Below are 15,378 nucleotides of genomic sequence, written 5' to 3' on the forward strand. Positions count from 1 at the left end.
TTTGTTTGTTATATTTAGTTTGTTTTGTTAGTGTTTGAGATTCTATTTTGATTTTTAATTATTATAACAAAAGATAAGGGATCTAAATACATAATTAGTAATTTATACGTTGTGATTAAGTCACATTTTTCCTAATGAATTAACTATTTTATACGATCTTAGTTAAATCAACTTGATTTTTATGTCAAATATTATAATATTAGTTTTTAGTAGTGTTGATAAATAATTAAATGAGGATTTAACCTGTGTTAACACAAATTTAATAATATTTTATTAATTCCAATATGTCCTCTTTATAACTCATCTACTATATAACCATATTATATATTATTTTAGAATTTTTTAATTTTACATATTCATAACAATAAATTTTTTTATTAAGTTTATAAATGTTAATTTTAATATTTAAATAAATTCAATCGAAGTTTTTCTTACGTTAAGAATCAAAGCTCACAGGTTTTTAGAAAACAAAATGGGAATCAAATTATTGTTTTCTTTGTTTGCGAAGGATTTAAATATAGAATATCTTCAAAACACAACAAAATGTGTGGTTAAATATATAATAGTTTTTATTTCCATATTGATTGCTGTTATTTTTTAGTTGGAATGAAATGTAAAATATTTAGGAATCAAAATCTGGAGTAATGTTAGTTTTGGAAATTTTTTAAGGGTTAATGTTGCAAATAACTTTTTAAATAAACAAAACTAAAAGGGCATAACACAAAATGTACTTCAAAAATGTTAATATAGATATCTAAAATTTAAATTTTATTTATAAATTATATTAAAAATAAATATATATTGTTAATTGATCATCATAAATTCATAATCGGTGAAGATGCTTTGGTACCGATGATTGAATGAAAATCCCTCAAAGTCGTGGCCAACTTCCCCGTATAACATATTTTATATTATTTTTAAGATTTTTTTTTTCCACAAAATACAATTTTATTTCAACTTAAGAGGAATCAATACAAATGGATTGCCGAAGCCATTATGGTAAAGTAATAGAATCACAGTAGAAAGAATTATCTCTACAGCCATATTTTGCTAAATTGTGAGAAGCAGTATTACATTCTCTTTTTGAAAACATAAAAGATGTTGAGGCAAATTTTGATATCCAAAATTGAATATCATTCAGAAAATTTGTTAGGGATCTGTTGACTTGGACTCCATTTAATATCTTTATGAGACTCTCGCAATCCCCTTCGAATATAACATTTGTGTAGCCCCTGGTCCATGAACGATGTAATCCAACAAGTAGTGCTTTAGTCTCAGCTTCCAGGGGTGAATCGGTATGTCCAAGTGCAGTAGAGCCCCAGCAGAGAGGTAAACCAAAATTGTTGCGAATTATCCATCCTCCTATAGCTTGCAATGTATTCCTATCAAAAGCAGCATCAAAATTACATTTAACCATTGAGCTTGGTGGCGCTATCCATTGATGAACCTGGTGATAAGATGTTTGGATGTTTGAAGGGTTTTCTTTTACATCAATCCATTCTTTTGTTTCAGCCTGAGCCTGTAAGATCGTTTTTGTTGCACTTTCCCTGTAATTGTTAAAGACAGAGTTGTTTCTAGCCTTCCAAATCCTCCGCAGTAACCATAGTGGTAGTAGGACCGTCTGACGAGGGATATTTTGCCTTGTTGAAAATTCAATTATGTTTAAGAGATTTTCCTATGTATTATCTGACAAACAATTGACATTGAGAGCCGGAGTGTTAGAAAGACGCCAGACCGAAATAGCAAAAGGGCATGTAAACAGGGCATGGTTTATGGTTTCATCATGTTGTCTGCATCTGGAGCATGTTGAATCTATATTCATGCCTCTAGAACGAAGTCTTGTGGTTGTAGGTAGAGCTAGGGAGATAGTACACCAGATAAAATGTTTGATTTTTGGCATTAGATTTAGTCTCCATAGTTTATTTTTGAGTTCGACAGAGCCATGTGGAATGGAATGAGGAAGTGGATCAGAGCGGTCATGTGTTAGCAACCAATAACATGATCTTACTGTATAGTCACCAGAAAAAGTATTGTTCCAGATCAAACGATCAGGACTGTCCTTTTTTGATAGATAAATGTTTTTGATGATATCAAGGTCCTCTGGTACAATCAAGGAGTCAAGTTTGCTTGTGTTCCACGATCGGTTATGCTCATGATAATTGATCAACTCCTGTAGCAAGAAAGATTCTTCTGGTTGTATGGCGTTTATTGGCCGGGGCGGATGAGTGTTTACAATGTTATCTAGTCCTGCACGAATCTGTTTTCCATCACCAACAATGAACCGTGACCCTTTTTTAATGAGAGCTATTCCGGTTAGTAGAGATGACCAACCATAGGATTGGGATCGTTTTGGAGTTGCATCTAGTAAGGAACCATCAGGGTAATATCTAGCCTTCATCACTCGAGCAAAAAGGGAGTCCGGAAATTGTATAAGACGCCATGCCTGTTTTGCCAACATGGCATCGTTAAATTTTTCAAAATCCCGGAAACCAAGACCGCCTTCTCTCTTTGACATTTGAAGTTTTTTTCCAAGATATCCATGGAATCTTGCGATGATTAGAGCTCTTTTCCCACCAAAAGTTCATTAACAGAGATTCAATTTCAGATGTGACTCCTTTCGGCAATTTGAAACAGGACATAGCATAACCGGCATAGAGACAGCCACAGATTTCAACATTACTTCTTTGCCAGCAGGAGAGAGTTTCTTAGCAGTCCAGTGTGAGGTTCTTTTCTTAACTCGGTCGATTATATATTCAAACATCTCATTTTTTCGCCCAAACTGCTCAGGTAAACCAAGATATTTACCTCCTCCTCCCTGGTTCGGAATCTTTAAAATGGTCTTTAGTCTTTCTTGAGTGGAACCAAAAACATTTGAACCAAAGGTGATCATTGATTTATCCGTATTGATCTTTTGGCCTGAATAATGTTCATAAACATCAAAAACGTCTCGTAGGGCTTGGCAATTCTTTCTGTTTGCTTGATTGAAGAAGAGAGAGTCATCCGCGAACTGTAAGTGAGTGATACGAGGGACGCCATTACCAATCTTCACACCTTTTATGTCTCCATCTTTGGCATATGATGTAATAAGATGGCTTAAAATATCTGAGCAGAGTATAAAACGATATGAGGAAAGGGGATCTCCTTGACGGATTCTCCTTTCTGGTTGAATGAATCCCTGAGGTGAGCCATTTATCAGGACTGAATAGGTGGTAGAACGAACAGCAGACATGATCCAACTGATCCATCGATCACAGAAGCCAAAGAGTCTGAGGGTAGTTTCCAGGAAGTTCCATTCGACTATGTCGTATGCTTTGCTAACATCAGTTTTCACAGCCATGTAGGTTTGGGACACACGTTTTCGAGATTTCAGAGCATGCATGACTTCATGTGCTATCATAACATTATCTTGAATGATTCTGCCCGGAATAAAAGCAGCTTGTGAATCAGATACAATGCTATCGAGATGGGGTTTGAGGCGTTTTACAAGGCATTTAGAGATAATCTTATATAAGACATTGCAGAGAGCAATCGGTCTATAGTCTGATAGAAATTCTGGATTATCTATCTTTGGAATCATGCATATGTTAGCGTGATTAATGCCTTTTGTCATGGTGGAAGTCTTGAAAAAATGTTGAACTTCATTTACCACATCATGACCAACAATGGACCAACATCATTTGTAAAAACGTGCAGTAAGTCCGTCTGGTCCTGGAGCTCGGTCATCCCCAATCAAACACACAACATCATAGATCTCTTTTTCAGAAAGGTCTCTAGTTAGATTAGAATTTATTTCTTCTGTGACAGTTGCTTCATGTGACAACCCGTCCCGCGGACCCCACTAGCCCACCGCTAGCTGCCCCAACAGACCGTCCGTGGACCCCACAACCCACCGCTAGCCGTCTAACGGACTCCAAGCTGGCCATGCAGGGCATCAATCCTAACCCATCACTGTGGATATCCAAATCCACCAGTAGGTTATTGGTGCGCCAGGCGTTCCTCGAACCCTGTGGCAACTTGTCCTGTGGGAAGGTTGTTAAAGGGTGAGGGACCAGGGTTCGAGGAACGCCTGGCGCACCAATAACCTACTGGTGGATTTGGATATCCACAGTGATGGGTTAGGATCGATGCCCTGCAGGGCCAGCTTGGGGTCTGTTGGGTCAGCTAGCAGTAGTCTAGCAGGGTCCACAGACGGTCCGTTGGGGCAGCTAGCGGTGGGCTAGTGGGGTCCGCGGGACGGGTTATCACATAAAAATGCCCTGCAGGGCATCGATCCTAACCCCTCACTGGGCAAATGGAACTATTCATCCAAATCCACAGTAGGTTATTGGTGCGCCAGGCGTTCCTCGAACCCTGGTCCCCACCCTTTAACAACCTTCCCACAGGAAAAGCTGTCACCAATTGAAATTCTCGTTGTTGGACTTCCTGAATAATCTAAACGTTTGACTAGAGGCATATTGTCTTCTGTTCTAGATGGCTTGGGAACTGAAGTCAATGAAGAAGGCATTGCTTTCTACAACAATCTTATCAATGGACTTCTTGAACTGAAGTTGATGAATAGTTCCATTTTCCCAGTGAGGGGTTAGGATCGATGCCCTGCAGGGCCAGTTTCGGGCCTATGGGGGCAAGCTAGCGGTGGGCTAGTGGGGTCAACGAGACGGGTTGTCACACTTCAAAGTCTGCAAAATCTGTTGGAGTTACCGAATGACCACTACTGGTAAACATTTTGGTAAAAAAGTCTTGTGCATGATCACCAATATCCTTTTCGCTGTGAATGAGTTGTCCTTGTTCAGTATAGATGGAATTTATTCTGTTCTTAGAAGATCTAGTCTTTGCACATGCATGAAAGTAACTAGTGTTTTGGTCTCCCTCTACAATGAAATGATTTCTGTTTTTTTTTGTTTCCAGTGTCATTCCTCATCAGAGTATGCTTTCGTGAGAGCACTCTGTATTTCTGGTACACGCTGTCTCTCTGTTTGCAAGTTGCTCTCCATTGCAGAATTCAATTGCGAGTGAAGTGCCTTGATCCTTGTTTCTGCATTTAGCTGCGATTTATGTTTCAATGTAGCCATACTCCTTCGACAGTTAGCAATCTGTGATGTAATTGACGTTGATGAAGAAGAATTCGTCCTTTGCCAACCCTCACGAACAGTATCGAAAAAATTTGGAAGCTCACATAAGCGTTTGTCAAAGAAGAAACGTCTGTTGCGTATTTCTTGCCTCACATTTAGTTGCAGGGATAGTGGTCTATGATCTGAACCACAAAAATCCATGAATTTAATAAAAGCATTTGGAAAAGTTCCAGCTCCCACGCTATTAATCATGCACCGGTCAAGACAACTTCGAACTGTGTGTGTATAACGTTCTCCAACCCATGTGAATTTATCACCTCTTGAGTTAATGTCATCCAAGTCACATTGTGATATCATGTGTCGAAAGTTTCGAAAGGACCATTCATCTCTTAGAGGACCACCTCTTTTTTCATGATTTGATCTGATTTCATTGAAATCCCCAATGAAGATCCAAGGTTCAATACGGTGAGAGGATAATTGTTCAAGATGGTCCCATAAGATATATCGTTCACTTTGTCTTGGATGACCATAAACACAAAATAAGTAGAAATTATTGTTCTTATAGGTTGCAGAAACATCAATAAGTCTCTCATCCTTTGAAATCAAGGATAAGGACACATTGTTGTTCCACATAAGAGCTAAGCCACCACTCCTTCCAAGGGGGGCTGAGTTATAATGTTAGAAAATCCTAAATCATCCTTTAGTTTACAAACCACATCACACTTATTTAGAGTTTCAATAAGAAATAAAACATCACACCTAGTTAATTTACATAATAAAACATTATTTTTTTTAAACTATCTAGAAATTTTTTAATAAGAATCAGATTTGGTTAGCTACTGGTAAAAAATATTTATGTAAATATCATTAAAGATAAGTTGAGTATCTAAGGACACTTATCTTAATTCTAATTAATTCATTTTGACTATATATTTGGTCAAAGAGTATCATCATTTCTTTACATTTCTGGTTGGAATATTGTGTATATTTGTGGTATCCTACTTATATCTTGAAAAATAGAAAATTCAAGTTTAAGGGTAAAGGGGTAATCTCTGAATGTGAGCGTGAATGCTAGTCCTCTTGAGTTTTTCTTTAATATATTCTAAATTTAATATTATATGAAATTTTTGCAGCAATTTAGAATAGGAAATATACTTGTAACCAAAAAGAAGATATCCCCTATTTAATATTTCGGAAGTACATGACTTTTTTGTGTAAACTATATAATAGATCTATATATGATTTTTTGGTTATAAAATTATGACATTCATAATTTAGGTGTATCATAATATAGTTTGATTTTTGGTAATTAGGGATAATATGCATTTAGTTAATTATGGTAACATATAAAATCAATTATAGCTAACATTTAAACGATAAAGAAATCTTTCAACCTAATTAAAACAAACATATTTGATTCTTCTTTCACTTTTATTTGATTTTATATTTAAATTATTATATAATATATTTAGTTAATAAAATTTATGATTTTTTCTGCATATGATGTAATTTAAACTTTTTAAAAGGACATGTATTGCTTAATTGATGAATAAAAAATATATAAAATATCTCAACCACATTTCCTAAGAAAACTATGCAAAGATTCAAAGTCATACTATAAAAAAATGACCAAAATGATTCTGAATATAAATGAACATGAACTTTGATTTATCATGTATTAAAATCATACTATAAAGTCATACTTCAAAGTCATACTATTAAAACCAATATAAATTGTTCAATCTATAAAATATTCAAGGTTTAATAATATTATTCTTGTAACCAAAAAGAAGATATCCCCTATTTAATATTTCAGAAGTACATGACTTTTTTGTGTAGACTATATAATAGATCTATATATGATTTTTTGGTTATAAACTTATGACATTCATGATTTAGGTGTATCATAAGGAAAAATACTTGGGTTCACCCCTAGGGGTGAACCTATTCATTCACCTCCTTATAAAATACAGAAATAAAATCTGTATACATTATTATAAAATTAAAAACTTAAACCGTTTTTTTATAAACCTAAACCGATATATAATTTCATTCTAATTGTAAAATCTAAACCCTAACCATCTCATTTGTAAACCCAAAGCAACATTTAATTTCATTTTAATTATAAAATCTAAACCCTAACCATCTCATTTGTAAACCCAAACCGACATATAATTTCGTTCTAATTGTAAAATCTAAACCCAAACCATCTCATTTTCAAACCTAAACCGACATATAATTTTGTTCTAATTGTAAAATCTAAACCCTAACCACCTCATTTGTAAACCCAAACCGACATAATTTTGTTTTAATTGTAAAATCTAAACCCTAATTCTCATTTATAAACCCAAACCGATATATAACCTCGTTTAATTGTAAAATCTAAACCAAGTCAATATTTAACTTTCCTAAAATAAAAGTATACAGAATTTGTTTCCTTATTTTTTTTGCTTTTTAATTTAATTTTGATTTATTTTTAAATAAAATATTAAATAAAACAATCTGATTGGTTGAGAGAGGAGGGGTGAATACAAAGGTTCACCCCTAGGGGTGAACATAAGTATTTTTCTTATCGTAATATACATGTTAGTTTGATTTTTGGTAATTAGGGATAATATGCATTTAGTTAATTACAGTAACATATAAAATCAATTATAGCTAACATTTAAAAGATAAGGAAATCTTTCAACCTAATTAAGACAAACATATTTGATTCTTCTTTCACTTTTATTTGATTTTATATTTAAATTATTATATAATATATTTAGTTAATAAAATTTACGATTTTTTCTGCATATGATGTAATTTAAACTTTTTTTAACGGACATGTATTGCTCAATTGATGAATAAAAAATGTATAAAATATCTCAGCCACATTGTCTAAGAAAACTATGCAAAGATTCAAATTCATACTATAAAAAAATGACCAAAATGATTCTGAATACGAATGGACATGAACTTTGAATTATAATGCATTGAAATCATACTATAAGGTCATACTTCAAAGTCATACTATTAAAACCAATATAAATTGTTCAATCTATAAAATATTCAAGCTTTAATAATATTATTCTTGTAACCAAAAAGAATATATCCCCTATTTAATATTTCGGAAGTACATGACTTTTTTGTGTAGACTATATAATAGATCTATATATGATTTTTTGGTTATAAACTTATGACATTCATGATTTAGGTGTATCATAATATACATGTTAGTTTGATTTTTGGTAATTAGGGATAATGTGCATTTAGTTAATTATGGTAACATATAAAATCAATTATAGGTAACATTTAAAAGATAAGGAAATCTTTCAACCTAATTAAAACAAACATATTTGATTCTTCTTTCACTTTTATTTGATTTTATATTTAAATTATTATAAATTATTATATAATATATTTAGTTAATAAAATTTATGATTTTTTTCTGCATATGATGTAATTTAAACTTTTTTAAATGGACATGTATTGCTCAATTGATGAATAAAAAATGTATAAAATATCTCAACCACATTGCCTAAGAAAACTATGCAAAGATTCAAAGTCATACTATAAAAAAAATGACCAAAATGATTCTGAATACGAATGGACATGAACTTTGATTTATCATGCATTGAAATCATACTATAAGTCATACTTCAAAGTCATACTATTAAAACCAATATAAATGGTTCAATCTATAAAATATTCAAGCTTTAATAATATTATTCTTGTAACCAAAAAGAAGATATCCCCTATTTAATATTTCAGAAGTACATGACTTTTTGCGTAGACTATATAATAGATCTATATATGATTTTTTGGTTATAAACTTATGACATTCATGATTTAGGTGTATCATAATATACAAGTTAGTTTGATTTTTAGTAATTAGGGATAATACGCATTTAGTTAATTATGGTAACATATAAAATCAATTATAGGTAACATTTAAAAGATAAGGAAATCTTTCTATTTTAAAGTCAATACTCTGTTATAGAATAAAATTTGCTCTAACGCTACTCTATATCTTACTCTAAAATAGAGTAAATGGTAGGATTACTCTATTTGCAACTTTAATTTTTTACACTAACTCTATTTTAGAATATAAAATAGATTGATACATTGCAAAAACTATGCTTTATTTTAAAGTTAAAAATAGAATATATTTGGAGATATTCTTAGCTCCATGAGGTTTGCGTAGAGACCATATATCAAACATTCGAAAAGAAAATTGAGTATTGAAAATAGTCTACAAATATTACCAGATAAATCTCATCTTTCCCTACATCTTTTCCAAAGCTGTAATATATGGATGTGATCAAGACTTATATGATGATTCACTTGATTTCTATAATCAGAAAATTATTGTTGAAACTCAGTAACTATGAAAAAAAAAATTATGTTTTAGTCTCAATCATAAAGAAAAATATTTATCTTTTTGCCAGTGGTTTTACAACTTTATATATCTTTAACTCAATCTTAATATTTGATTTTCTTTTTGACTCCACAATACATTGCTATGGTTTGATTTTCTCTATATGAATGCTTAAAATGTGTTATATTTCTATGATGATGGTTTATTTCTCGGTCCTTGTCTCTATTCTTATTCATTATGTTCTTTTAATTATAAAAAAACTGAACTCTCCAACATGTCAATTGGTGTAGATGGAAGGAAATACAAAACCAGAAAAATTGATATCAACAATAGATACATTCCAATTATTTTTCTAACATAACTACATTTCTAATTTATTTTAACTTACATCTAAATATATTTTTTAATTAACTATATTTAAAATTATAATATCTATATGTTGACTTTTCCATCAGATTTTGATGATTTTAAAATAAGATATGTGAGAAAAAAATCAGACCGACTCAAATTCATCTAATCAATAAACTAAACTTCTAAAACATGAATTTTGTACTATACTAATGAGATTATGAATCTAGACAATATGTTTAAGGTAACAGAAGAATCACCAATGGTTATTTTGAATAACTAATAAGTGTACTCACGATTTATCATATGCTCCAGTGTTTACTCTCTAATCTTTTAATCACTCTTAATATAAAAAAATTTGGAATAATGCATATTAAAATTTATGAAATATCTCACATTAAATTTTGAATAAAATTCATGAAAAGAAAGTGTGCCAAATTTAATGTTTTTTAGAATCGATATATTATCTCTATTTTCTAATCATTTTTAAAAAAATAGTATAATTGCCATTAAATTATTTTTTGAAAATATTGTTTTCAATTAATGCATGGGGTGATTAAGCAATTATGTTATTTTTATTTTTTTTAGTACATACTTTTTAAAGACAGTCAAACTGTAACTTATAGAATATTAAATATTATCTAATGTTATCTAAGGTTTGTCTTTAATACAATATATATGATTATTGGATACAATGTGGTTTTTTAAATATATTAGAACATATTTATATTTTTAAATTAGTCTGTCAGAAATTAATTTGGCTTCAATTTTTATTTTAAAAGTACAAAATTTTTTATTGTTTAAATTGGTTTGATCAGTAGTTTTATTTTTAGGTTATATGGTATATGCTTTCATTAGGAAATATATTATATGTTAAAACTAAAGGTTTATGTTATGATACCATTTGCTATTTTTATTTCCTTTTAGTACATACGTTTAAAAGATAGTCAAACGGTAACTTTTATAATATTAAATGCAATTTAATTTTATCTGAGTTTTGTCTTTAATACAATACATATGATTATTGAATACAATGTGATTTTTTAAAATATATTAGTACATATTTTTATTTTTAAATTAGTCTATCATAAATTAACTTGGTTTCAATTTTTCCTGTAAAAGTATGAAATTTTTTTAGTTTTAGTTGGTTTGATCAGTAGTTTTATTTTTCGGTTATATGGTATATGCTTTCATTAGGAAATATATGATATGTTAAAACTAAAAGGTGGAAAAAATATATTTTTGTAACAATGTGAAATTTTTTTAAAGAAATATATTTTTGTAAAAATGTAATTTTTTTTTTTGAAAGCAAACAATAGACCATTTAAGATATAAATAAAATGAAGTATATAAAAAATGTTTAATTTAAGATCAGTGAAAAAAACATGTGTCACAAATATAGAGCGCCAAGTGTTGCATTGACAGACAAAGTTAGAAAAAATTTCTCATAATATATAAGATTGAAACAATGCGAATCTCAAAAGTTAAACACTTATGAATGTTCATTATTTTGTTGACAAAGTCCAATGGTGTATGAGTAAAAAGAAAGAAGAATACCTGACACACACTCTAAACAAAACTTATCAAGATTTTCACTGTATCACCAATAGAGAGGCAAATATCATAAAGAGTTTCTGAGACTATCTTCCAAAATCTGTATGAGTAGTAGTTGCGCCTGCAATAAAGCGCCACCCAAAATTCATTCCCTCCTGTGAGATTTCTCATCAAATTCAAACATTTCTTCACTCTCTCATGTTAAAGAAGGACAATGATCCATTGATCAAATTCTGATGAAATGTGTGTTCTTGAAAAACAGCAAAGGTTCCGCTAATATATTAGATGAGTTTACCTGTTTTACATATATGAGATTTAGACATTTAGTTTTCGTCATCAATGCATTATGTTTCTCTTGAAATGGAAACAGACACTGCCGCTGCTTCAGCTATCTCAGAAGATATCAACTGCGGCATTCAATTAATATAAGCAAAAAAACTTGTTAAGCCTTCCACTTTAAACAGAGCAAGCTAGTTCCAAACAAGGAAATAATATTATAGCTTGCTTCCGTTTCAATAATTGACGCACCTTTTTGGTGGTGTTCAAGATGAACCTTGACGATCTATAAATCAAATCATTTCTGAGACGTGTCTTGTCGACGAAATAATCAATGAAGGAGAACAGAGTTAGAGCTTGCAATCTTGGCCTAAAACACAAACTTAGGATCTCCCACCTGCTCATAAAAAAACCATTAGGAACATTTTCAAGATTATAGTTCCACTAAAACCGCTATTTTTCGATTGTTCTCAAGACTGAGCAGCTATATATTAACGAATAAAAAATGTGTGCTGAACCTTTAAATCAACATTCAACAGTTAGAATAAAGCTATTAAAGAATATCTCCACATTCATCCAGTGGACTTTCCACAGTAGACAATATAAGAGGAGCCAACCTTGAGAAGTGATTGATTCTAGTCTTCTAGAAGATCAAAAAGATAACACCAACTAGGATCATCCAACCAAAGCTAAGCCATCGACTCACTCGATTGTCATTTGTCAAGTCGATGGATCTTGGGTAAGCTGCCTCGAGTTTTCTAGGTGGTACTGCTTAAAATTCAGTTTGAAGCTTGAGGAGCTGGCGCTGGATTCTTTCTTTGATCCGCTTACATGTAGAGTTTGAATCCGAGCAATGAATGTTATATCATATTTATCTATCTTTATTCTTTAACCAATGCCGTTTTGAGATAGATTGTAAGATTTAACTCTTTTTTTTTAATTGTAAGAGGGTTTGACCTTATATGGAAAAATAGAGTTTCGTGTCGGCACATGCATTGTTACAATGTGGATTACAATTCAAAAATAAAAAGGGGAAGAAAATAGTCTTAATATATAATATATAAAATAAAATCTTCTACCTTGGCAGCAAAGGTAGGTAGATTTATTTAATCAAATTAAAGGGAATCGAAGAAGTTGAAGTCATATATGTATAACAAAAGAGCTCAGTTTATTAGTAAAAGAAAGGGAATACAAGATTATAGAGAATGTAGAAAAATAAAATTCTGACAAAAAGATGATGACTCACTCAATAATACAAAAAAAAAATCGCTATCCAAATAAACCACAACATTTCTTTGATCGACATAGACACCTCTTCTTCTGCCCAACTCCTGGAGATGCTCCATAATCATATCTTAACTCTGTTAATGGAGGTATATGCTTCATTGCGAAAAATCCAATGTACATACACCATAAACCATTTTGTTCACGAGCAATCGGCTGCCAGAAAACGTTGGGTGAACAACTATGGTTCATAAATCGAGCCACATTTCCTGACTTGTTTGCACTAATCACCAATGATAAATTAACACGAATCGCCTCAGAGACTTTATTTGAAGCATCCTCACCAACAAGCTCAGGTTCATAATTCCACTTAAACGAGTTATAAACCCTTGAAGTATCGAATACATAATCATCCTCTTCTTCACCGCCTTTTGCTATGATCATGTCACCAGCAAATTCGCAAATGAAGCTTCCTGCTCGAATAGGATCCCATGACCTTAAACCCCAGCCACAATACCTTGTCTTAAACACTTCGAAACTGAAGTTCAACCCGGTCTGAATCATTTTATTTTTGCATTTTTTAGAACAAGCACACGACCCACCACATTCGAAAACCATGGGTCCACGAGTTTCTAAAGCGTTCTCAACGTAAGGTAAGCCGCCTACATTTCTCTGAACACATGCACAACTACCACTTCTCGAAGCACCACATGACCCCTGTCGACAAGTGCAACGATCAACCACCGGTTGAATATTGATAACTGCATGTTTGAGTGATGTCACATAAGTAAACAAGGCAGGACCATTCTTCTCCTCATCAACTTCATTCACCACAGATACCTTTAGATTCTCAGCTCCGTTAGAGAGATCTTCAAGAATAAGACCTGGTCTTGTAGTCAAACCATTCTTCCATTGTTGTTGTACTGATTTCCAAATACCAAAAGCAGGTTTTTGATCAGGTTGCCTCACCAATTTGAATTTGAACACCTTGAACCCGTTTTGACCTTTCTCTTCCCACATACTTGTAATGAAATATATTCCATCGTATATGTAAATCTTACCATTTGTCCTTTTTTCATCCTTCACACCTCTTATCACTCTCACGGCGCTTAACTTCCGAAGAGCTGCCTCTAGTGGGATATTCAAACCCTCAAGCTTTTGGTCTGATGGCTGATGATCATGAAACTTGGTTGTACCACCAAACCCTGTAAATATCAATGACTCGGGATCATCAGTTTTATCAGCATTTTCCCCTGAAGAGACTACACTTACAGCAATTGGTGTATTCTCTCCGCTGCCTTCGACTCCTATTAACTCAACTCCAACAGGGGCTGAATGGAGCCCGACCAAACCCATTTCACCCCAGATGAAAAAGATGTCTCCTACATCAACTCCGGGAACGGAACCGAATCGCTTTCTTGTGTTTGTACACAGTTTGAGTCTCTTAAAAGTACTTATGGCTGTTGCAACCTCACCATGCGCATTCCCAGTTTGGCTCCAACGTCTCCTTGCTGCGTCGAAGCGCATCATCAGACTAGTCACTAGCGCATGGTTTCCCGTCTCTTGATCCTTCTCACTGATTCCACCTAGAAAGTATGGAATTGATTCGTTACGTCTACCACTCATCTTCAACCTTTTTTTTTTTTTTTTGTCGAGATTTGTCAACTCACAGGTCGATCGACCACGTCCTCTTTCAATCTGAGCAAAATTAGGACATGCATCAACAACAAGGAACATTAAGATTTCATACTAGAATATATGGTAATAATAAGCCTAGTGAACATTAATAAACGACGCGAGAAACTAGATTATATATCTAACTTTTGACAGGAATAGATTAATCTTTAAATACGTAGTAAATCACTGAAGATCTAAGCAAAGCAAATACACACATAAACAATATGTCGTATTCAAACATAAACACGAGTAAAATATTGAAAATATATATATTGATACATCACTCACATTTTGAAGAAACAAGAGGCTGGGGAGAAATGCTGATGAGAGAATATATGAAAACAAATGTTTGAAACCAAGTGAGTATTATTATTATCTTTTCAGTGTGAAGAAAATGACAGACTATGAACTCATATTTAAAGAGTTTTGCAAGGGCTCTATTTTTTTGATGGAAAATAAAGGCCGTTAGATCAAGTTTGAAAGATCTATACCGTCCAAGTTTCAAACATTAAAAACCTGTAGATATGTTTCCTATCTTAGTTCTTATGTCACTATCTTTTAATAAATGTATATCCAATGTATTCCATTTTTATAGTCAATATCAACATTAATTAACATATTTTCCATCATTGGATTATTAATTTTTTTTTTGCTTAGTCTTATATTACCTGTTTATCATTGGATTTAATAAAAGTTAGCATAAAATATTTTATTTTCTATATTTGAAAAATATTTCTTATTATTTTTTTTCCTCATAATTTTTGTAAGAGGTTAAAATAATTTACTAAATCTAGCCTTTAACAAATATTTTTTTTTTAAAAAATATCTAGTCAAATTTGGTGAACATATTTTATTTGAGAAAACATGCAT

At 32.1% G+C, this 15,378-nt stretch overlaps 1 pseudogene across 1 annotated transcript; it reads right to left on the minus strand.

Annotated features, from left to right (window-relative positions):
* Nucleotides 1–12,756: 12,756 nt before the first annotated feature.
* On the minus strand, nucleotides 12,757–14,895 carry LOC104748623 (putative inactive histone-lysine N-methyltransferase family member SUVH10 pseudogene; annotated as a pseudogene). The gene is made up of 2 exons (XR_015582792.1): nucleotides 14,797–14,895; nucleotides 12,757–14,529 (listed from the first exon to the last, which is right to left on the minus strand). The product of XR_015582792.1 is annotated as a putative inactive histone-lysine N-methyltransferase family member SUVH10 pseudogene (transcript).
* Between the last annotated feature and the right edge of the window lie 483 nt (nucleotides 14,896–15,378).

Source organism: Camelina sativa, chromosome 15 (assembly GCF_030686135.1).
Source record: "Camelina sativa cultivar CO46 ecotype springtype chromosome 15, ASM3068613v1".
In the NCBI taxonomy this organism is placed as follows: Eukaryota; Viridiplantae; Streptophyta; class Magnoliopsida; order Brassicales; family Brassicaceae; genus Camelina; species Camelina sativa.